The sequence below is a fragment of the Felis catus genome, chromosome A3 (genome assembly GCF_018350175.1).
Source record: "Felis catus isolate Fca126 chromosome A3, F.catus_Fca126_mat1.0, whole genome shotgun sequence".
Taxonomy (NCBI): Eukaryota; Metazoa; Chordata; class Mammalia; order Carnivora; family Felidae; genus Felis; species Felis catus.
Window position 1 is genome coordinate 131,976,534 of NC_058370.1, and position 23,085 is coordinate 131,999,618.

General features: G+C 50.1%; 2 long non-coding RNA genes across 2 annotated transcripts; one reads left to right on the forward strand and one right to left on the reverse strand.

Moving 5' to 3' along the window:
* Window positions 1–1,493: 1,493 nt before the first annotated feature.
* LOC109498416 lies at window positions 1,494–7,128 on the reverse strand. Its single transcript, XR_002155239.3, has 2 exons — window positions 5,477–7,128; window positions 1,494–1,721 (listed from the first exon to the last, which is right to left on the reverse strand). It is a non-coding gene; the product is annotated as an uncharacterized LOC109498416 (long non-coding RNA).
* Window positions 7,129–17,518: 10,390 nt separating this feature from the next.
* On the forward strand, window positions 17,519–20,130 carry LOC109498637. The gene is made up of 2 exons (XR_002155474.2): window positions 17,519–17,817; window positions 19,275–20,130. It is a non-coding gene; the product is annotated as an uncharacterized LOC109498637 (long non-coding RNA).
* The last annotated feature ends 2,955 nt before the right edge of the window (window positions 20,131–23,085 follow it).

Sequence of the window (23,085 nt, forward strand, 5' to 3'; positions counted from 1 at the left end):
TGGGCCATCCTTTTATTTTTAATGCGTATTTATTTTTGAGAGAGAGAGAGAGAGAGAGAGACATGGAGTGTGAGCCGGGGCAGGACAGAGAGGGAGATACAGAATCCAAAGCGGGCTCCAGGCTCCGAGCTGTCAGCCCAGAGCCCGACGCAGGACTCGAACTCACAGACCGCGAGATCATGACCTGAGCTGAAGTCAGATGCTTAACCGACTGAGACACCTGGGTGCCCCTAATGGGCCCTCCTCGTACCACAGCTCCGGATTGGGTTGGCTAAGACTCCAGGTAGGCATTTCAGACTGTGTCTATTGGCCTCGTCTCCTTCCCTACCTCCTTCCCCAGGTTTCCGATTTGCCCTGTGGAGTCTTTCCCCACCCATTCCCGCTCTCCCCTCTTGTAGTTTCCACAGGCATTACCCCCAGTAACCTCTAATACTCCTGGGGCACCTGGGTAGCTCAGTCAGTTAAGCATCCGACTCTTGGTTTCACCTCAGGTCATGATCTCCTGGTTGGTGAGTTCAAGTCCCGCATCAGGCTCTGCGCTGACAGTGCGGAGCCTGCTTGGGATTCTCTTTCTGTCCCTCTCTGCCCCTCCCCTGCTCCCTCTCTCTGTCTCCCTCTCAAAAATAAATTAATAAAAACTTAAAAAAATAAAGAAACCTCTAATACTCCCACCTCTGTCTCAGCTGCTGCTTTTGGGAGGACCAGCCTGACACGATCCGGAGAAAGCAGGCAAGAAGGTGTGGTCTGGGGACCTGACCAGTTATCATTGGGGGGGACTCGATCCCAGGGAGTATGTACACAGATCACAGAGGGTTCCCGCAGCAAGGGGGAAGCCAATAGTCATCATCTTCACTGACATCGACTTGGGAGAATGTTCCGATGGTGGGAAAACCCAAGCAGCGCAATACTTCAGGCTTTGGAAAAGTAGTGGGGCGTGAAGGTCACGGGGTACAGAACAGATATATAAAGACCGTGGGATCCATTGGTTGCCTGAGGTTGCACTGACCTTCTAGAGAGAGAGAATGAAAAACCGAGGGCAATTGACAAACAATAGAAATCTCAATGCGAAAGCCAAAAGGACGCTTTGGTAGCTCCCAAAAGGCTCGTGTCTCCTGCAATGGGAGAGGAGGAAAATCTAAAAATGAAACTCAGGATCCAAGGTGGAGTCGCCAAGCTTCACTGATGGTTGAATACTCAGCCACAGCAGGTTTGTTATGGGTCTGACACGTGGGATGGGGTCGCCTGGGTGGACACCCCTGATAGTCCTGGCTCCCGAGACTCTGAACCCTCTGAATTGCTTCTCTTACTGTGACGTTGGGATTTAGAATAAAAAATACATTACAGTAAAGCCTTGGTTTGCGAGCATAACTCACCCTGGAAACACGCTCGTAATCCAAAGCACTCGCGTATCGAAGCGAATGTCAAGAACCATTGGCTCAGTTGTGATCATGTGACGTTTGGCCTCATGTGCTACTCGTATTGCAAGACATCGCTCGTTTATCAAATTAAATTTTATTAGAAATGTTTGCTCGTCTTGCGGAACACAAGTTCCTCGCCATCCGAGGTTTTACTCCACTCGGTCTTTGTCCCCATTTCTGGCACGGAGCTTCTTAGAATTTCCTAGGTGCCATAAAGGTATCTTGTGTTATGGCAAGCAACCCAGGCATCACGGCAGAATGTTGTAGAACTAAAAGCCACACCGTGAAATGAATGAGTTCAGGCTGCAAAAGGAGGGGGTTGTGGAGGAGAAGCAAGTCAGAATATGTCCGTGGAAAATTCTTCCCATTACTAAAATTCTTCACAATCTTACAACATAAAATTGCAAACAGAATTTGGTTCTTATTGACATCTATTCAAAACTGTCAATCACAAAAAATAACCTTTTTTTTTTAAATAATTTATTTCAAGTTGGCTAACATACAGTGTCTACAGTGTGCTCTTGGTTTTGGGGGTAGATTCCCGTGATTCATTGCTCACATACAGCACCCAGTGCTCATCCCAGCAAGTGCCCTCCTCAATGCCCATCACCCACTTTCCCCTCTCCCCCACCCCCCATCAACCCTCAGTTTGTTCTCTGTATTTAAGAGTCTCTTATGGTTTGCCTTCCCCGCCCCCGCCTCTGTGTTTGTAACTATTTGTTTCCCTTTCCCTCCCCCCATGGTCTTCTGCGAAGTTTCTCAAGTCCCACATATGAGTGAAATCATATGACATCTGTCTTTCTCTGCCTGACTTACGTCACTTAGCATAAGACCCTCCAGTTCCATCCACATTGTGGCAAACGGTTTTCATTCTTTCTCATTGCCAAGTAGTATTCCACTGTGTATATAAACCACATCTTCTGTATCCATTCGTCAGTTGATGGACATTTAGACTCTTTCCATAATGTGGCCATTGTTGAAAGCGCAGCTATAAACATTGGGGTGCCTGTGCCCCTATGCATCAGCACTCCTGTATCCTTTGGAGAAATTTCTAGTAGTACAATTGCTGCGTCCTAGGGCAGTTCTATTTTTAATTTTTTGAGGAAACTCCACACTGGAAAACCAGACTTTGATCAACCGGGCTGGGGAATGGACTGAATCAACTTTCAACTCTCTATAGAAAATGCTATTACAGAGGCTCCTGGGTGGTTCAGTCGCTTAAGTGGCCGACTCTTGTTAGGAGCTCAGGGTGTGATCTCGCTGTCGTGAGATTGAGTCCCGAGTTGGGTTCCGCACTGAGCAGAGCCTGCTTGGGATTCTCTTTCCCCCTGTCTCCCTGCCCTTCTCCCCTGCTCTCTCTCTCTCTCAAAATAAATGAATAAACTTTAAAAGTTAGAAAAACAAGTGTATTTAAAAAAAAAAAGAAAATGCCATGATCATGATCATAGGAGGAGCTATCAAAGTATACACAGCCAAAAAAAAGGCAGAAAAAAGCATGATAAAAGCATATAAGTTAATTAATAAAATATGTTACTTTTCTGGATTTGGGGGCCCTTATGGTATTTGTTCTTTAACGTTTATTTATTTTTGATACGGAGGCAGGGGACGGGCAGAGAGAGAGGGAGACACAGAATCCGAAGCAGGCTCCAGGCTCCGAGCTGTCAGCACAGAGCCCAACGCGGGGCTCGAACTTATGAACCGTGAGATCATGACCCCAGCCAAAGTTGGACGCTTAACCGACTGAGCCACCCAGGCGCCCCTGGTCTTTCTTTCCTAAATTGCAATCTGTTGTGACCTCTTTCTCCTCAGTAACTATTCCCTTTCATATTTAGTTTTGTACTTGTAAGTTTCTATTCTTCTTAAAGAGGCTCCTCCAGACCGAATAAGCCTCAGGTCCCACAAAACCTGGGTCCCTTCCTGAATGAATGTTATTATCGTGAGCCCATCATTGTGGTCAGGTGGACAAGATTGCCCCGTTTTACAGAAAAGAAAAATGAAGGCCCACAGATGAAGTTGCTTACTCATCCTGGCTCTGAATGCTCTCTCGGCTAGGTTCTGGGATCTTCCTGCTTCCTGCTCCTTGGCTCTCAGCCTGCTGCGTCTACCCCCCAGGCGAGGCAGAGGGGGACACTAACTGGGAAGAAGACGCCTCCCTAGTTAAGCCTCCGCTCTGGCTGCGCGGCAGCCCCAGGGTGGGGACGCGGGGACGGGGCGGGATGACAGCAGAGAACTACGGCCCACGCAGTGGCTTTTGCAGGACAGAGCAGGGGCACCTCCAGGCCCTGGGTCCCCGGCCAGGACCCCGCAGCTTCGGGGAGTTGCTGGTGTGGCTTAACCCTGATGTCACCAACAGACGCGGGAAGGAAGGTGGCGAAGGATTGCACATCTGTGCTTCTTCATTTCCGGAAGGCGCGGCCGGGCACAGAGAGGCCTGCTGGGGACAACCAGAACCTGACCCCGGTTCGGTAGGGCCCCTGAAGGCACCTGACCCGTCCCTCAGCTTCGGGCCCCTGGACACTGCTTTGGCCAATCAGGCTGTTAAGAATTACAGAGACATTGCCTCTTAGAGCAGAAAGAACCTACGTGTCGCCGAATCTAGCATTTCCACTCTGGTGGGGCAGAGGATCCATAAGGACAATATAGAGACTTGTTCCAAAAGCCAAATGTATCCGCTTTAAACCCTGTCGTTTTGGCTTAGATTTGTTCCCATCTTTTTTTTTTTTTTTTTTTTTTTTCAAATCTCCGTTTGGTGTTAACATATCCCTTATGAGGGGCGCCTGGGTGGCTCAGTTAAGCATCGGACTCTTGATTCCTGCTCAGGTCATGATCTCGCGGTTTTTGAATTCAAGCCTCGCGAGTTCAAGCTTTCGAGGAACGTGCTCCCCCTCCCTCGGGCCCTCCCCTCCCCTCCTCGCTCGCACTCTCTCAAAAATAAAAAAATAAAAAATAAATTTTTAATTACCCACAAAAAAGAGAAAACTTAAAAAAACTGTCCCTTAGGAAATAATGGTGAGAGTGATAGTATTCATAAGTTTTGTTGTGTGTTGCCCCATGCTGGGCATTGCGCTGAAAGCTTCACCTTTTTTCTCATTTTTCTAATGTTTATTTATTTTTGAGAGAGAGAGAGAGAGAGAGACAGAGCGTGAGTGGGGGAGGGGCAGGCAGAGAGGGAGACACAGAATCCGAAGCAGGCTCCAGACTCCGAGCTGTCAGCACAGAGCCCGACGGGGGGCTCGAACTCGTGAATCAGGAGATCATGACCTGAGCTGGGGCCAGACACTTAAGTGACTGAGCCACCCAAGCGCCCCTCCTTGTGTCTCATTTAATCGACCCAAGAACCCTACAAGGTGGATGCTAGTGTGAATCCAATTTTGCCTCCAAAGAAACAAAGACACAGCACATGCTGTGGAGCTAGCACCTGAGCTGTGGCCCTGTGACGTCACTGAACATACTTAGTCATCTCACCATCCTGCTTCTGGAGAGTAAACGTGCAATTGGATTGTTATGTCTTCATCTCACAAAACGAATGTCTGGAAAACTTGCTGGAGCCTGGTGCTTCCTTAAAGAACTTGTACTGGGGCGCCTGGGTGGCTCAACCGGTCAAGCATCCGACTTCAGCTCAGGTCACGATCTCACAGTTCGTGGGTTCAAGCCTCACATCTAGCCTGCTGCTTGCTGTCAGCACAGAGCCCTCCTCAGATCCTCTGTCCCACCCCCCCCCCCCCCCCCGCACTTCCCCGCTCACTTTCTCTCTCTCAAAAATAAATAAACATTTGGGAAAAAAAATTAAAAAAAAAAAAAAGACCTTGTACTGGTCTAGAAATCAGGAATCCCAAGAGCCATTGAGATAGCCCATCAGATCGACTTGACCAAGGCCCAGGAAGACGAACTGAGTTACCCAGTGTCTCCCAGCAGGTTGGAGCAAAATTAGACAAAGAGAAGACAGATTTTCAGCATTTGTGAGACAAGAAAATTGGGGGGTTTCCTTTGATCTGGACAATGGCCGACTCAAAGAAAGACAGCCTCTAGAAGTAAATCCAGAAAACGATTCTTCTAACCTATGTTTCCCCAGGGACACCTTGGCTTTGACATTGTACCGCGGTGTAGGCTCCGGGAATGTCTCCACATTCTTCAACGGAATGGGAATTTCCAGGCCTTGGGCTCCTACCGGATGCTGCCTCTCAAACCTACCAAGGAGCGTCTGGAGGCATGTTCTCGCCTCTGCCTCTGCGGCACCCCCTCCCACTCGAGGAGCGGCCTTCCAGTTGGCTGTCTCCATGGTGAAGGTGCGAGAAAGCAAGAGTTCAGCCGGTTTCCCTGGCAACGGCAAGGGAGAGCTTGTTGCCTTGGTGATGCCGAGGCAAGGGAGGCGATGGGACTCAGAGTATCTGTCCTCTGCCCCCGCTCCCACCCAGCACAGGTCCTACCCCGGCAGGCGGGCTTGGGGTGCGGCACATTAGGTCACCTTTGGGGTTCTTCGTTGCCTCACGGGGCAATAATAGGATCTAATGGGGCTAATGTTAGGATCAACCCCTTGCGGCCGAAAGGAAAGTAAACATACGTGCCGGTGAAGGGTAACCATTGTTATTAGGCAGTAACTACCCTCGCACGCTAATAACCATTGTTATTACAAGGCGGAAAGGGAGGCAAGTTGAATGTACTAAGACCATTTTAGGCAAGAGGAAGCAGGAGCCCAGGGATGGCAAGCGACTGCCTGAGTTCCAGCATGGTCAAGTTCTGCTGGAGCGGGAAGCCAGATATTTGGACTCGAAATCCAGCGCTGTTTCCACCCGCCCCCTCTCCTCTTGCACAGTAGACACGCCCGGCCGCCGGCCGGGCCTGCCCTGGTCTCCCCGCCTCCATCAGAGAGGCCGGAAGCAAAGCGTCTAGTCCCTCCCTCCCCCACGGCTCCCACGGGTCGCGCCGTTAAGCCTGAACCGCGTCACCACGAGCCTCTGGATGATGGTCAGAACAATTAATAAGCACAAGATGGGAATAGTGAATTCATTTAGCCAAGTCTTCCCATGCCATAAATTACTGAAATCAGTCCAGACGCAAGTCTGATGGAATGCTTTACTGCCTCGCTAAACGGTTTTGGCATCGCCTCGCCTCTAATGGCATTCCTGAATCATACAACTTATGAATTATTAAGGTTTTTACTTGTGTGATCCATTAGTTATGTAGAAAGCGATACATCATTCTGGGAAGACGACTGGCTTTGGAACTAACCAGACTCGGAATCAAATGCTAAATTCCACCGCGGACGAGCAGTGTGACTTTGGACGAGTTCACAAACCTATCTGAGCATCAGTTTCCTGACCTGTGACGCAGCCGTATGATAATAACGCCTCCTGGCAAATTTGCTGTGAGGTTTGGAGATAATGTATCGGAGACGGCTGGCACGCGTAAGTCATTCAAACAACGGGTCGCCTTTCTCATCAGACACGGGCGGTCTCGTCACGTTTCACAGCTTGTTCTGTGTCCGCGGCTCCTGTCCGTCTTCTGTTGGGGGTGTGCTCCAGGAAGGAAAGACCGTGCCTTACGGGGTTCTGCAGCGGCACCTGCAGGGGACAGTTCGGGAAGGGTTCGCTGAGGTCAGCACGGGCCCTTGGTTCCTTCGTATGCAATGCTGGGAGCAGATTTCAAGCCTGAAGCCGGTCATCTCCACCCAGGTCAGATAGCACAGGGAGCTGCTCAGCTAAAACCTTTCACAGCGTGCTCTCCAAGGCTGGCTGGGTGTGCCCACGTTGAGGGCTGTCGGTCACAGCCATCGGACTGGGTCCTGGCTGGCTTGGACTGCATGATCCTCCCACCCCCCCCCCCCCCCAGCACCCGTGTCTAATTGCATCAGAAGTTAATATCCGACCACAGTCCACCAATAAAATTGTATCACCCAGGAATTTAGGATTGGGTCCAAGAAAGAGTTGAGTTCGTTTCTTAATATCATTCAAATACTTGTTTAGAAAGCCTGGAATGGATGTTTAGCCACTGGCCATCACGAGGCCCTTGATCTGGGGGGAGGCACACACACACGTGTACACGCAGGCACTCGCATTGGTGTGCAGGTGCAGAATTCAGGGACAGAGGTCTCGGATCACGGACCGGATCGCTTCCTGAGTCCTGGCAACACTTCTGACCTTGGGTTTGGTGAAACGCCGTGTAATAAATCCCCCCTCTGGCTTCTGTTGTTGCTCTTAAACTAAGTCAAGTTGCTTTCTGTCACTTGTAACCAAAGCATCCTGAACCATGTAATCCCTTACAGCAGGGAGGCTCAGGATGGAGGGCAGAGAGAATGCTATGATCCCCTTGAAAGAATTCGGTTCACCAAGGTACAACTCCTCAGACTTTAGATTTTTTTGTGTGTTTATTTTTGAGAGAGAGAGAGAGAGAGAGAGAGAGAGCATAAGCAGGGGAGGGGCAGAGAGAGGGCGAGCCACAGAATCCGAAGCAGGCTCCAGGCTCTGAGCTGTCAGTCGAGGGCCCGATGTGGGGCTGGAACTCACGAACCATGAGATCGTGACCTGAGCCGAAGTCCGATGTAACTGACTCAACCACCCAGACGCCCCTCACTCCTCAGACTTTAAATAATAATAATAAGGCAACTCCCACCTGCTGTGCAACAAGGTCACGAACTTTTCTCATCTCAGACCCTCCTCAACATAAAGACCCTGCAAAGGCAGGCAGACATCAGTTTTTCCAGAAACCCAGCCGTCCCCTGGGCCCCTAGGACCGTGAATTCAGAATCACCCGTGAGAAGGCCCAAGATGGCGGTGCACCCAGAAGCCTGAGCCAGGCCGAAGGTCGTGCAGCGGCGTAGTTCAGAGACGAGGAGCCTCTGGGTGCCAGTCTCTGAAGGTCTGTCATGAGGAAGAAGGGAGAGGTGGGTGCTGGTACAGGATGGGCCCCCCAGGAGGCGGGCTCGGAGAAGAGTTTAGGGACAGGATGTCTGTGAAGGACCGTCACCGGAACCATCCCCTGAGGAGGGGGCAGGAGGGAAACAGGACTGGGCAGAGGGAGAAGGTGAGGCCCAACAAGGGAGCCCACAGAGAACACAGTGACCTTTGCAGCTGTCTCCCTTCGGACCGAGCTGACCAAGCCTTTATACCTTCCCCGTAGATGCGGCTCCCACACAAAGGGTAGAGCCTCGGACCAGCCAGCTGTCTGCAGCTGAGGCAAACCCCGAGGAAGCCGACAGCTCAGTTGTCTGAGGACAGCTTTCCCAGCAGCTGGGGGAAGCAAGTTCTCCAGGAAAAGCAGGGTCTGGTGGCACATCACGGTGTCCTCCAAAAATACGCCGAAACCTGAGCATGTTAGCCAGCAGTGAGAGGCATTAGTCTACAGAGCTCAGGGTTTCACCGCGACATCAAATTTCAACAAGTAGAACTGTCACCCAAATTGGCTAGGGGGAAAAAAAAGGGAAAAAAGAAAAAAAAAAAGCAAGCTGGTCTAGGTATCAGAAAACCTGGACTCGAACCAGGCTCTACGGGCTGTGTGAGCTTGGGGAAGCCTCTGAGCCTCTCTGAGCCAGGCCTGAAAATGGCAACCGTGATACCTATTTGGCAGGGTTGATTCGAGATCGAAAAGCTAACATGTGTGGCCGGCACCAGCCGGGGCAGAGCAAGGAGGCAGAGCAAGTCAGGTGGCTGGCTGGCTTTCGCTGATAAACACCCAGCCACCGTGGATATCATAAACATGACGGTTCCAACCAGAAGGGCCACAACCTCTGTTTCTTTATGGCCTAACGAAGCCAGATGCCAGGCAGGGAACCACAAAACTGACGTTTATTCCTGAAACCTTTGGAACGCACCGGTTGTTCTGTGACTGAGGACTCCATTACCCTTGCGCTAGGGATGGGGCACATTTACACACATCACCTGGGGCTCTCATTCAAATCTGGCCAAAATCTGTGGGGACTCGGTCATCCTGAGCGACGCTGGCCGGACAACACCCTTGTGAAGCTGGAGAAGCTGTTATGACAAGCAGTCCCAATACACACGTGCGCGCACACACATACACACACACACACACACACACACACACACACTGTCTTAGAATAGGCAGATTTTCACAGATGACCATCTGTAAAACCAGCGGAGGCTCACGTAAAAACCAAACCAAACCAAACCAAAAAACCCCCAAAACTCATTTCAAGGGTGAGAACAGAGCCATCCGTGGCTCAGATAATTAGGAGAATTGAAATCATGTTTGCCTCCCAAGTTTGCAGGGAGTAGGAGGCAGCGGGATATTTTTATTCCCGGTGACCTAAACGCTGTGTCATAAACAGACCAGTCGGAAGGTCCCAAGCCCAGCAGCCTTATTTTTTTTCCCCAATTATTTTTTTTTATTGTGGTCAAGTACGTATACCGTAAAATTTGCCATCGTAACCATTTGTGAGGGTGCGTTTGAGTGGTGTTAAATATGTTCGTGGTGTGGTACAACTATCACCACTAGCCGACTCCCGAATTCTTTCCTCTTGGAAGACTAAAGCTCAGGGGCACCTGGGTGGCTCGGTCGGTGAAGCATCTGACTTCAGCTCAGGTCATGATGTTGAGTTCATGAGTTCGAGCCCCGCAGCCGGCCCTGTGCTGACAGCCCGGAGCCTGGAGCCTGCTTCCAATTCTGTGTCTCCCTCTCTCTCTCCCCCTCCCCTGTTCACACTCTGTCTCTCCAAAAATAAAATAAAAACGTTAAAAAAACTAAAAAAAAAAACAAAACAAAACCTAAAGCTCTCCACCCATGAGACAATAACTCTCCATTCACCCCTTCCCCTGGCCCCTGGCAACTGCCATCTAACTCTCTTACAGCTAAGGAAACCACAGCCCAGAGAGGGCCAGCAACTTGTTAAAGACACACAGGCCATCTGTGGCTGGTTGAGGACTCAAGCCAGGTCCCGGGAGTCCTGGTCCATTGCATTGCTCTTTCCTTTCTCTTATTCGTGGGGCCAGAAGTACAGGGCGTGGTCAGCGGGATCCCCGAGCGATGCCAGTCCGGACTTGAACCTGTAGGTAATAAATCACCATCCTATGTGACCTCTGGCTTTGCAAGCAGGGAAGAGCGATAGGGATGGGGAACGAAAAGTGGAAGGTGGAACAGACACTCTCTTTGTTTCCTAGAGCTGCCGTGACAAAGTACCACACACTGGGTGCCTTAAATAACACAAGTGTATTCTCTCACAGGCCAGAAGCGGAAAGTCCAAGATCCAGGTGTCGGCGGGGCGCGCTGCTCCCCAGAGCTATGAGGGAGAGTCTCTCCTTGGCTTGTAGATGGCCGTCCTCATGTTCACACAGAGTCCAGCCTGTGTGTGTGTGTGTGTGTGTGTGTGTGTGTGTGTCCCGAGTCCCTTTTTGGAAGGACGCCACGCGTATTGGTCAGTAGCCCACGTTACCCCCAGGCTGACCTCATCTTCATTAATTACCTCTGCAATTGACCCTATTTCCAAATAGGTTCACGTTCTGCGGGACTGAGGGGTTAGGATTTCAGCATATGAATGGGGGGGGGCAGATGATTCAGCTTATAGCAGAGGCCCCTCCTTTATTCATTGGTCCAGAAGGACAGAGAGACCCACAAGCTGACGAACTCAGGCTTAGTCTCGTGTGGATTTGGCAACATGACGCATGGTATCATGGGTCAACAAGAAGAGGGTGGGCTAGTCAATAAATAACCCAACGATGGGGCGCCTGGGTGGCTCAGTCGGTTAAACGTCCGACTTCGGCTCAGGTCACGATCTCGTGGTTCGTGAGTTCCAGCCCCCCCATCAGGCTCTGTGCTAACAGCTCGGACCCTGGAGTTTGCTTCCAATTCTGCGTCTCCCTCTCTCTCTGGCCCTTCCATTCTCTCTCTCTCTCTCTCTCTCTCTCCAAAATAAACATTAAAAAAAATTAAAAAAAAATGTTTTTAACGTTTGTTTATTTTTGAGACAGAGAGAGACAGTATGCACGGGGGAGGGTCAGAGAGAGGGAGACACAGAATCTGAAACAGGCTCCAGGCTCTGAGATGTCAGCACAGAGCCCGACACGGGGCTCGAACTCACGGACCGTGAAATCATGACCTGAGCCGAAGTCGGCCGCTTAACCGACTGAGCCACCCAGGGGCCCCCCCAAAATTTTTAAATAACCCAAAGAGCTCAGCAATTCCACTCCGAGGTATGCCCACTCAACTCCAGTTGGGAGATGCGACATAGCCCTGTGTGAGAATATTCACCCAAGCGTTGTTTATATCTCGAAAAGTCTGTCCACAGGACAATGAGTATGTGGGTGGTTGTTGAGGACTGAACTGTGTCCCCCAAATTCACTTGTTGGCATCCTAACACCCAGTACCTCAGAATGTGACGGGACTTGGAGACAGTCTCTAAAGAGGTGATTAAATTAGGATGAGGGCCTAAGAGTAGGTCCTGGTATCTTTATAAAAGGAGATTTGGACAAACACAGGAGGAAGCCCACCGATCTGACTGAGGTCCCTATAAGAAGTGCACATTTGGACAGAGACACCAGGGATGGGCACGGACAGAGAGGAGAAGACACAGGGAGAAAGACGGTCACCTCCAAACCAAGGAGACAGGCCTCAACAGGCACCAACCTTGCTGAGGTCTTGATCTCGTAAGTGCAGCCTCCAGACCCGTGAGAGAATTTGTTTCCGTTGTCTAAGCCGCCCAGCCTGTGGTGCTTTGGTTTTGCATTGTTAGCAAACTCATGCGGGGGTATAAGTGCAAAACCGCATATAGGAGAGGGGCGCCTGGCTGGCTCAGTCGGTTAAGCGTCCGATCTTAGCTCAGGTCATGATCTCACAGCTCGTGAGTTCGAGCCCCGCGTCCGGCTCTGTGCTGACAGCTCAGAGCCTGGAGCCTGCTTCGGATTCTGTCTCCTCTCTCTGCCCCTCCCCCATTCATTCTCTCTCTCTCTCTCTCTCAAAAATAAACATTAAAAAAGAAAACTGAACCATCATGAATTAACTGTGGGCTAAAAAAAACCCTGTACATGTTTTTAAAAAATCCCTCAAGTTTTCCTTTTTTAATTTTTACTGCGAAGCATAACATACACACAGAGACAGGCACCGAATAAATGTATAGCTTAGTCACTGTTTATTGCCCAAGTCAAGAAATGGCACGTTGCCAGAACCCTAGATGGCCGTCATGGCCTCCTTCCCAATTATGACTTCCTTCCTCCTCCCTAAAGATAAACACTTACTCCATCATTCATTACCTCTCAGTTGTGCCTGTGTTTATAAACCTTTTCTTCAATAGAATCCAAAGTATGTGGGTTTTTCTGTGTCTGCTTTCTTCTGCACATTGTGTTTGTAAGAATCCGTATGCTGTCTTCCATTTTCCTTGCCGCATAGTATTTCACTGAGGGGCGTCCCATGGCTGTTTCTACCCATTCTCCGGCTGATGGAATTCGGGGCTGCTTCCAGTCTGGGAGTCCTTATGAATAATGCTGCCATGAATATTCTGCATATGTCTCTCGGTGAGCACACACTTCCGGGGGACAGATGCTTCGGAGTAAAATTTCAGGTTGTTGGGAATGCCTGTCTTTAGTTTTGGTCGGTGAAACCAAACTCTTGTCCAGAGCAATATCTTTGGGGGTCATTAGTCTGTCTACCACATCTGGGAAACAAAACAAATAATAAGGTTTTTAAAAATCACGATTTTACGCCTTTCAAGTTGAGATTTTTATTTTTTTTATTTTTGGGACAGAGAGAGACAGAGCATGAACGGGGGAGGGGCAGAGAGAGAGGGAGACACAGAATCGGAAACAGGCTCCCGGCTCCGAGCCATCGGCCCAGAGCCCGACGCGGGGCTCGAACTCACGGACCGCGAGATCGTGACCTGAGCTGAAGTCGGACGCTTAACCGACTGCGCCACCCAGGCGCCCCTCAAGTTGAGATTTTTAAAACATAATAATGGTACCCACTGCTGGTAAAAAAACCTGAATTGTTAGACTTCTAAACTACTCCTTACTGAATTAATACAATCTCCCGCAAGGGAAATTTGGCAATACGTATTAAAGATTTTAAACCTTGTAACCCCTTGATTCTACTTCTAGAACATTAGAAGAGTCATACATTGGCCAAGTATGCGGTCATTAAAAATCATAGACTTGAAAGATTTTTAACTTTTTTTAAGGTTTTATTTATTTATTCTTGAGAGAGAAAGAGCACATAAGCCAGGGAGGGCAGGCTCTGCATTGTCAGTGCGGAGCCCAACACGGGGCTTGAACCCATGAACCATGAGATCATGACCTGAGCGGAAATCAAGAGCTGGACGCTTAACCAACCGAGCCACCCAGGCACCATGGGTGACACTTATTACAAGATACACCATATGTTAGGTGCCACTTACTTATGTGTGTAAAACGCTAGTTTTATATAATGTCTGCAGGAAAATGTTCCAGAGTTAAATATTGCACCCATATCCTTGCTTTGGAAATGTATGATAATATTAGAACAGTAAAGTCTCCAAGAAGCCCTAGAAGAAGAAAAAAACAACTGTTTAAATCAACATTTCCCAAATTTACTTGACTCTAATTCTCTCTCTTCATGGAATACATATCACAATTCTGCCAAACTACTATCCTACATAACGCAATTGAAGAAAATTTTGTTAAATGAAAATCTCGAGGGAGGAAAAAAAGACCCAGAGAATGACCTTAGGGTCATAGACAGATATGTAGATATATCACATGTACGTAAATGACTAGAAGGGCACATATCTTTGTGAATTGCTGTCACCGGCATTTTCTTTGTTTCACGCTTTTCTACCTTTAAAATTTTTCTACACTGAACATTAGTACTCTTTTTATAATCATAAAAAACATGCATATATAAGTGCATGCGTACGTGTATGGCTACATGTGTTGGTTTCCTTAAAATAAAATGTCAGCCATCCACGGCCCTTAAATGGAGACCCCAGGTCCTCGCAGTAAGGCCACGCTGAGGGCTCTGTTGTGATTCTGAAGTGTAAGTTCTTCCTGTACTTGTCCTAAGAGTGCAGGAACATGACAGGCAGAAATGCCTTCCTTGAGTTATGATGTTCCCGGTGACCTCTGCCTTTTTGGAAATGCCCTACAAGCATAATCTCTTTGTTTACTATTTATTTTTTCTAAAGATTAAAAATATTTTTTTTTAGTGTTTATTTATTTTTGAGAGAGAGACAGAATGCAAGTTGGGTAGGGGCAGAGAGAGGGGGAGACACAGAATCCGAAGCAGGTTCCAGGCTCTGAGCCATCTGCACAGAGCCCAATGCAGGGCTCAAACTCGTCAACCACGAGATCATGACCTGAGCCGAAGTTGGACGCTTAACCGACTGAACCACCCAGGCTCAACAAAAGATTTTTTTAAAGGAATCCCTACACCCCACGTGAGGCTCGAATTCAACAACCCCGAGATCAAGAGTCGCACGCTCCACCAGCTGAGCCAGCCAGGCGCCCCAGGCATCATCTGTTTGAACAATGTCTGTGGGTCTTGTGTAATACTGTAGTGGCAGCCATGGTCCGTTCCATAATCCAGGGTCTCTTTACAAGGACACTCAGAAGTTTTGGCAAGAGCTTTATTCCAGGAAAATGTCCGGCTCTTGCAAATCAATTTGTATGCATTCTTTTGTCAGAAAAACTAAACTGTGTAACCCAGTATGTTCCTCGCTTCATTTCAGTTGCCGGGAGATGTAGACCCAAACTCAGGGACCCTTTCGAGCAATAAACTTTTAGGATCGCTGGGCTCCGAAATGTCAGAACCGCAAGACCCCCTAGAGAACATGTGGTCTCGTGCACACATATGGGGAAATCGAGGCCTCTGGTCCATCCTGGACTTTTTCTCAGCCGCCCTGTATCCCTGATGTAGCTTATTCCTAAGTGTGTCCCTTTGCGTCATTGATATCGGGAAGCTGCAAATCTAGGGTTGGCACAGATCAGAGCTCAACGGAACGGGAGCACAGAGGTGGTCTTCCAATAGCCCAAAGTGTCGCTGAGACTTCGCAGGAAGGGAACTAAGGTCACTTCCACTAACTAAGGAGACAGAGTCCAGCGGGTGTCTGGGACACGTTTGGAGAGATGAGCTTTGATTTAGCGGAGGACCTGAGCATTGGAGGGGAGGATATGGCTTTGCCTCTTGACTTTTTGAACCAAGGAGACGGTGGTGTAGCCCAGGGAGATGGTTTGACAGAGAAGCAAGGTATATTTCAACAAGTGTCATCTTAGGGCTTCAATTCTGTGTCAGCCCTGAAGCTCGTAAGCCGTTATCTGGCCCTGTAACCCTGGATCCCCAAATGCTGCTGCAGCAGCTGGGGGTCAGAGCGTGAAAATGGATTTTTCGGTTCGGTGGTTTGGGTGGTCTTAAGCACAGTGAGAAGAACAAGGGGGGGCGGGGGTGTGGAGAGTGTTCAAAGAAACCAAACTCCTTCCCTTTTTTGGTTTTACCGTTTATTTTACGAAACGCTGGCCCTGGGAGTTGTTCGATTTGCTCTTTCGGGGCAAAATAAAATGTCATCAACCCACGCCAGACCCTCCCCAATTTCTCTTGTAGAAATGATTTTTGGTGATGTGCGAGAACCCCCCCCCCAAAAGTCCGCGAGCCCTTGTTCTCTGGCCCCTGCCCGGTTTTACTGCCGGCACGTGCCTGGAGAGGGAAGCCAGGCCCCCCGGGCCCTCGTTCAGAAGCAGCAGGTGAACCAGGTCTGAAGCGCTGCCCCCAGGCCCTTTCCCCTTCACCTCACGCTCTCCCCACTAAGCACCCGATGGCACTCTTGATACGTGGGATTACTGGCCATTCCTTACACACGTACAGCTTTGGGCCCCATGCCTTTGAGACGGGACTCTCCCTGCCCACAGTGTCCTTTTTCCTTCTGTCTCTGAGGCCCGGCCCGCCCACTTGGCCAGAAGAAATGAACTATAAATGTTTGCAAACCGGTTGCGAACCGTAACCCCACAGCTTCCAAGGAGCTTAACCACTAGGTTTTCCTTGCATGAAGCCCTCCCAGAAGATTCTGGCGGATGTCAGGCCTCTCTCCCTCCAACCCATGGCATCCTGTATTCCCAGTGTCCGCAACTATGCGAGGTCACACGTGTCCTTTAAAGATCTGTGTACTTGAGGGCAGGGAACATGGCTTCCCGGTGTTTACATTCCCCGTGGCCCCCCAGTGTATACCCATTTCATGTGTATGGAACAAAAGAGTGAGTGAGGAAGGAGTGAGCCACTCGGTGGCCCAGCTCCGGAAGTCGGCACTAGGGCAGCACGTGGGACCGGTGGCCTACCTCCCTGAGCTTTCTGCCCCGAGAGCACTGGTGGCAGTGCTCACACCGGGTGACAGGGGTCGGGCTGTGCGAGCGGGCGAGAGCCCCATCTTTCCCTGCTGGGCAAAGAGGCCAATAGCGATTATCATCGATTAGAAGTCTGGTCAGAGCCAAGCACCTTTCATATATCATCTCATTTGTTCCTCATCTCAACCACATAAAGTTAGGAACCCGGGGCTCAGAGAGGTAGAACAAGTTGCCCAGAGTTGTACGGTCAGTGAGCGGCTTGACGGGTGGTGTAGATGGTAGATGAAAGATTTGTGTCCCCTCCAAACTCCTGTGTGGAAAATCGAATTCCCAGCGTGTTGGTGTCGGGAGGTGGGGTCTTAGGGGGGGTAGGTCATGAGGGCTTCACCCTCATGAATGGGATCGGTGCCCTCATAAAAGAGACCCCAGGGAGCTCCTTCACCCCTTCCACCATGGAGGACAGAAAGGCATCTGTGAACCAGGAAGGGGGTTCTCTGTAGACACCGGCAGCCTCTAGAACTGTGAGGAATGAATGTTGGTCGTGGAAACCCCTCAGTCTGCGGTATTTTTGTTAGAGCAGCTTGAATGAACTAAGACACAGAGGCTCAGTCTGACTCTCAAACCTGTTTTCGCTCCACATTTAGGCAGAAGGAGCCAGCCACGGTGCCCAGGCCCCAGGGCCCAGCGGCCCACCCCAGATTCCCCCTCGTCAAAGCCCGAGAGCCAAGTTCCCTGCACCGAAGGTGCGGTGACCATTCGAGGGGAAGGGGCCGTTCATCACAGCGGGCGATGTCACCACGTGCCACCACAAAAATATGACTATTTCAGACACCGCAAGGTTTGCAAAGGCAAAGGCAGGAAGAGAAGCTTGGTTTAGCCTGCGTTTATTTTTGTGATTGGAGAGTGAAGGCAGTCGAGATATCACAGGGCGTTCAGAAAGTTTCAGAAAGGGAAGTATTTGTGCTTTATCACTTGACCCAGAAACTCCAGCCGAGTGCTAATCTTTGATGGATTCTGCCCGCCTCATAGGCGCACTAATAATAAAAATGAGGCAGATGGGGAGCGTTTCAACACATGACACATCAAATCCGTCTCCTGAGATGTGCCCATGCCCGTCACAGCCCTGCCTGGGTGGCTTCGAATGCCGAGCACGGGTAAGTGGGTCATCAGTGTTTGGAACCTGGCAGCAAAGAGGGGAACGTACAGTTCTCCAGGGAAGCTAGCGGCTAAGCTCCCCCCCGGTCAGAACGTGAGCTCGGCTTTCAACAGACCGAGGTTTCATGCCTTACCAAATTGTCTCGTTTTCTTGAATGTCCTTCCTCCAACTCTTGCCTCTAGGCTTAGGCAAGAGTTGTGCATTCAATAAATATTACTGGGCGTCTGCCGGGGGAGTCTGGGGACAGAAGTCAACCTTGGTGGGGCGTGGGGGGGGAGCGGGGGGGAATGTCAGAGGAGGCTCCTGGACGAAGTGACATCTGAACTGGGATCTGAAGGCTAGGAATTCCCCAAGATGCATGCCAGGCCTGGTGTCTAGGGTCTCAGTGGCTAGATCTTCAGTTTTCTAGATTTTTTTTTTAATATTCTTTTAAAGTAAACATTCTGCAATATCTGGCGAGCTGTCGTTGGCATTGCAAAGAAATGCAATATTTATGTACTTCTCCCCAGATGGCCTGGTTGCCTAAGGAAGTTATGTGGAGATTAGAGGCAAGATGCAGGGGTGGGGGTGGTGAGAGGCAGGGAGGCATTTTGGAGGGCAGCCGTGAGGACTGCTGTTCATAGTTGTCTTGGGATATAATTCACATCCCATTAAAATGTGCCCTCTTAGAGCATACAACGTATGGTGGATGTAGAATTTTTTAAAACAAAAATATACAGGGGTGCCTGGGACGGTTGAGCGTCCGACTTCGGCTCAGGACATGATCTCGCGGTCTGTGAGTTCAAGCCCCGCATCGGGCTCTGTGCTGATGGCTCAGAGCCTGGAGCCTCCTTTGGATTCTGTGTCTCCTCCTCTCTCTGCCACTCATGCTCTCTCTCTCTCTCTCTCTCTCTCTCTGTCAAGAATAAATAAACATTAAACAAAAGTTTAAAAAACTAAAACAAAAATAAAACAAAAATATAGAAAAACAATGCTTAAATTTCTCACAATAAAAATATACCTTTGACTCAATATTTTTTAAATGATTTCACTTTTCTAATTGCTTTACTGTCATCATGTTTCAAAGGTGTATACAAATTAAAATTTCCCCATTTTCAGCGATGGATAAAAAACTAAAGTGCACAACTTAGCGGGTTTTGTGAAGCCACCACCACTGACTTCTCCCAGAGGATTTCCACGACCCCCTCCGCCCCCACCAGAAATCCCATATCTGTTAGCCATCACTGCTCCTCCCCTGCTCCCTGGACCATCTTGTCGAAGGCAACAGTCGATTCCTCCACAGATCAGAATCAAGAGGGCCCTCTTGAAGCCCCGAGAGGACAAGCACTTGGCTGTGGTCCTTTAGGGAGCTAGTGGTGGATGGGACAGCACTGCAGGGACGGGAGGGTGAGGATATGGAGCAGTGCTACCTGAAGGTTCTAGGGAACCTGTTGAAATGAGGCTCTGATTCCACAGGTCGGGGGCAGGGGAGAGTCACCATTTCGACCAAGCGCCCAGGGGATGCCACCTCGATACCCTCTTTAAGAACAAGGAGCCGGAACCACAGAGCGGCACCGAGGGGCTCTTCCCCTGGAGGTCAACGGAGAGGACAAGGGGTACAGTGGGAAGTCCTTGGATCTGAGCCTGGCTGACCTGGACCTGGGTCCGGCACCCCACCCCCACCCCACTGGTTGTGAGTTAGACAAGACACTTTGATCACAGGGACACAGTGCCACCCAGACTGGTTTAAGCAAGAAAGGTGACGTTATGGGAAGCGTATCGGGGGTCTACTTTGAAGTCTGAAACCAGTTCTCAGACAGAAATGTTGACTTGCCAAAGCCAGCGGATTCCTCTTCTACGTGCAGATGGCCCCATGTGCCAGCAGCATGCGGAAGCGGGGGGCTGGAGGGACCGGAGAGCCCAGGCTCATGACCTTAACCTGGATGGCAAAGCCGGCCGCCCAGAAGTGCCTGGATGCTCTTAGAAGTCAGGAAGGAAACATCGCAGCTAGCCCCACCTGTCTTTCTTCCACACACCGTAGCTACTTAGAGACTCGATGTCCTCGAGTTTTGACTGGGACATCTCCGATCACCTCACAGCCCGCCCCCCACCCCATCTCCAAATATCAGGAAGAAGCACCCTTTCCCTTTGCCGGAGTTTCCCAGGTCACTCTACAAACTGACCCCGTCCTTTCCAGAGTTCTGCAGACCACCTGGAGGGGCTGGCTTTGCCAAGTCCCGGCTCGCTTGTGCTAAGTGAGGTCACCAAGGACCTGCCCCGTGGTGACCTTTTGTTTTTGTCTCTCCAGATAGCAGCTGGTAGATTTTTCCATCAAAAAAAAAAATTTTTTTTTTCATTCTAATAGATCATTGTGTTACGTAAGTCTAAGCCCTAATAGGACATTCTGTTACAAAAAGATACAGGGATATTTCAGGAAACCGAAGGACCCCAAGAGTGATTAGAACTACAAACAGGGAAGCTGTCAGAACCGTCTCTCTGGGTTTCTGGGGCTCATCGTCTGACACTTTTATCGCTTCCTCTGTGGACAACAAGCTTCCTTCCATTGCTTCTGTTTGCATATGGCAGAATCATCACCGGCCCTTCCCATTTCAGGACCTAACAGAGGCTGAGAAGTACTTCTTTTCTTTTTCTTTTTTTCAGTTGATTTATTTATTTTGAGAGAGAGAGAGAGAGAGAGCATGCGTGCGTGTGCTCGAGAGCCAGTAGGGGAGGGACAGAGACAGAGAGAGAGAGGGAGAGAGAGAATCCCAAGCAGGCTCCTCATTGCCAGTGCAGAGCCCGAAGCAGGGCTCGATCTCACAAGCAGGAGCTCATGACCTGAGTCAAAATCAGAAGTGAGACACTCAACCGACCGAGTCGCCCAGGCACCCCTGAGAAGCATCTCGGAATCCAGAAGCTAAACTTTGAGAGGGAATATCCGACTGGCCTTGCTTGGGGCGTGTGCCCCTCTCTGGTTGAATTAAATGAAGTTTGTGAGACACGAGGTCACACTGGCAGGAGCACGGCTGTGAGTGGGGACAGTTCTCAAGTTACGGGGAGTATGATGGGAGGCAGGCACTCCAAAGCTTATCTAGAACAGTCTGATAGCGGATGCAGAACGGATGTGCTGCTCTGTTTTAAAATGGGGATGGTAACACCTACCCCTCTGAGGAAGCGAGCTCCGTGAACAAGCACAATGTCAACTCCAAGCGGCTGTCCGGAGCCTGGTGACCGTTCTCATCAGGGAGATACTGACCCTGCGACGTGGACCGTGGGCTCCTCGATGCCCTAAGTTGAGGGGAGGAGAAGAAGGGGGGCGCTGCATCTTTGCGGGGCGGTGGGGGAGGCACCCGGTGCAGGGCAACTCCATGCTCCCCTGGCTGGAGGCGGCACCCAGCCCGAGTCAAGTTCAAGGTTGTGGCAACTCCATACCCACCCCCTTGGAGAGGCACCAGGCAATTCATAGGTTGTCCCTAGAGCACTAACTGTCTAGCGATTCCTTGTGAGCCCTGGGAACGAGGGCAGGGGACCACAGCCCGATCTCGGGCCGGCTCGCCTCCCCCCGCGTCACGTTCTCTCTCATCTACGATGGTGGGATTTTGCCATAGCGTGGCATCGGGACTGGACCCCTAAAATATCTGACTGCCTGAAGATCCTTGGAGGGGAGGGGTGGCCAGTATTTGGTTTTTGTTTGTTGGTTTTTGAGAGAGAGAGAGACAGAGCATGAGCGGGGGAGGGGCAGAGAGCGAGAGGGAGACACAGAATCCGAAGCAGGCTCCAGCTCTGAGCTGTCAGCCCAGAGCCCGACATGGGGCTCGAACCCACAAACAATGCGATCATGACCTGAGCTGAGGTCAGGTGCTGAGTCGACTGAGCCACCCAGGCGCCCCTGGCGGTGTTAGTTACGAACGAAACCCATTCTCAAACAAAGAGAGTGGCTATTCGCTTGTATCAAGAATAAAGTTCTGCTTCTAACTGTAAACTTATTTGCTCTATGGAAAACATAGAACTTTTTTAGTTCTACAGCTGCGGGGGTGTGCACCAGGGACATCACCTTGTAGAAGAGGAAGTCCCTCCTTCTCGGGTCTCACCCTGGAGTGGGTGGTGGTCAGGTCTTCCCGAGTGATTGGCATCTCCGTGTGATCTCGTCCTGTTTGAGAAAGCAAAGGGGATGCCTCTGCAGAGAACGTTTTTTCCCCCGATGTGCACAAACTACGCACACACACACAGTCCCACCACTTACTAAGTCTTTCTGAGCCACCCAGGCGTCCCAAGTCTTTTTTTAATGTTTATTTATTTTTGAGAGAGAGAGAGATAGTGGGAGCAGGAGAGGGGCAGAGAGAGAGGGAGACATAGAATCCGAAGCAGGCTCCAGGCTCCGAGCTGTCAGCACAGAGCCCGACGCGGGGCTCGAACTCACAAACTGCAAGATCATGACCTGAGCTGAAGTCGGATGCTTAAGAGACTGAGCCACCCAGGTGCCCCAAGTCTTTTTTTTTTAATGTGTATTTATTTTTGAGAGAGAGAGAGAGAGCTCATCTGGGGGAGGTGCAGAGAGAGAGGGGGACACAGGATCCAGATCAGGCTCCAGGCTGTGCACTGACAGCAGAAAGCCTGATGTAGGGCTCGAACTCACAAACTGTGAGATCGTGACCTGAACTGAAGCCATACGCTTAAGCAACTGAGCCACCAAAGCGCCCCGCCACTTACTAAGTCCTAGTGAGTTAAATTTTTTAGTTTGTTTGTCTCTTAATAATGGGCACATTGGTTTGTACCCGTTGGCGTAATTTGGGTACGAGGTTGAGGCTGGGAACAGCTGTTCCCAGTGCCACTGCTTACCTTTTTTTTTTTTTTTTTTTTTTCCATCACAGAAAGCAAGGTCAGAAGTTTGGGGTTATTGTCATGAGGTCAAAGAAGGGGACCACAGCCTTGAGCGGCCCGGTGTTGCCTATTTCAGGAATGGAACTTCTGAGTCACGACCTGAATTAGACACAGGTGTTCTCAGCAGCCCAGAGAGTTGAGAGATGTGGCTGAGGGCCCGTCCTGCCGGCTTTCCTGGGTGAGGGTCCACGAGAGGAAGAGAACCCGGGATGGTCAGGACGGGGAGAAGAAGAACACAGACACTCCTAAGAGTAGAGGTCTGAAGTGGCATCCTGGTAAAGGATAAATTGTGGCCATTCCTTGGCAAGGTCTGGTTTCAAATCCTACTCCCAGAAGCTTCCGGGATACAGGGCAGCTCACTTATCTTAATTTCATAGCCTATCACATAGTACGAATTCACAAATTC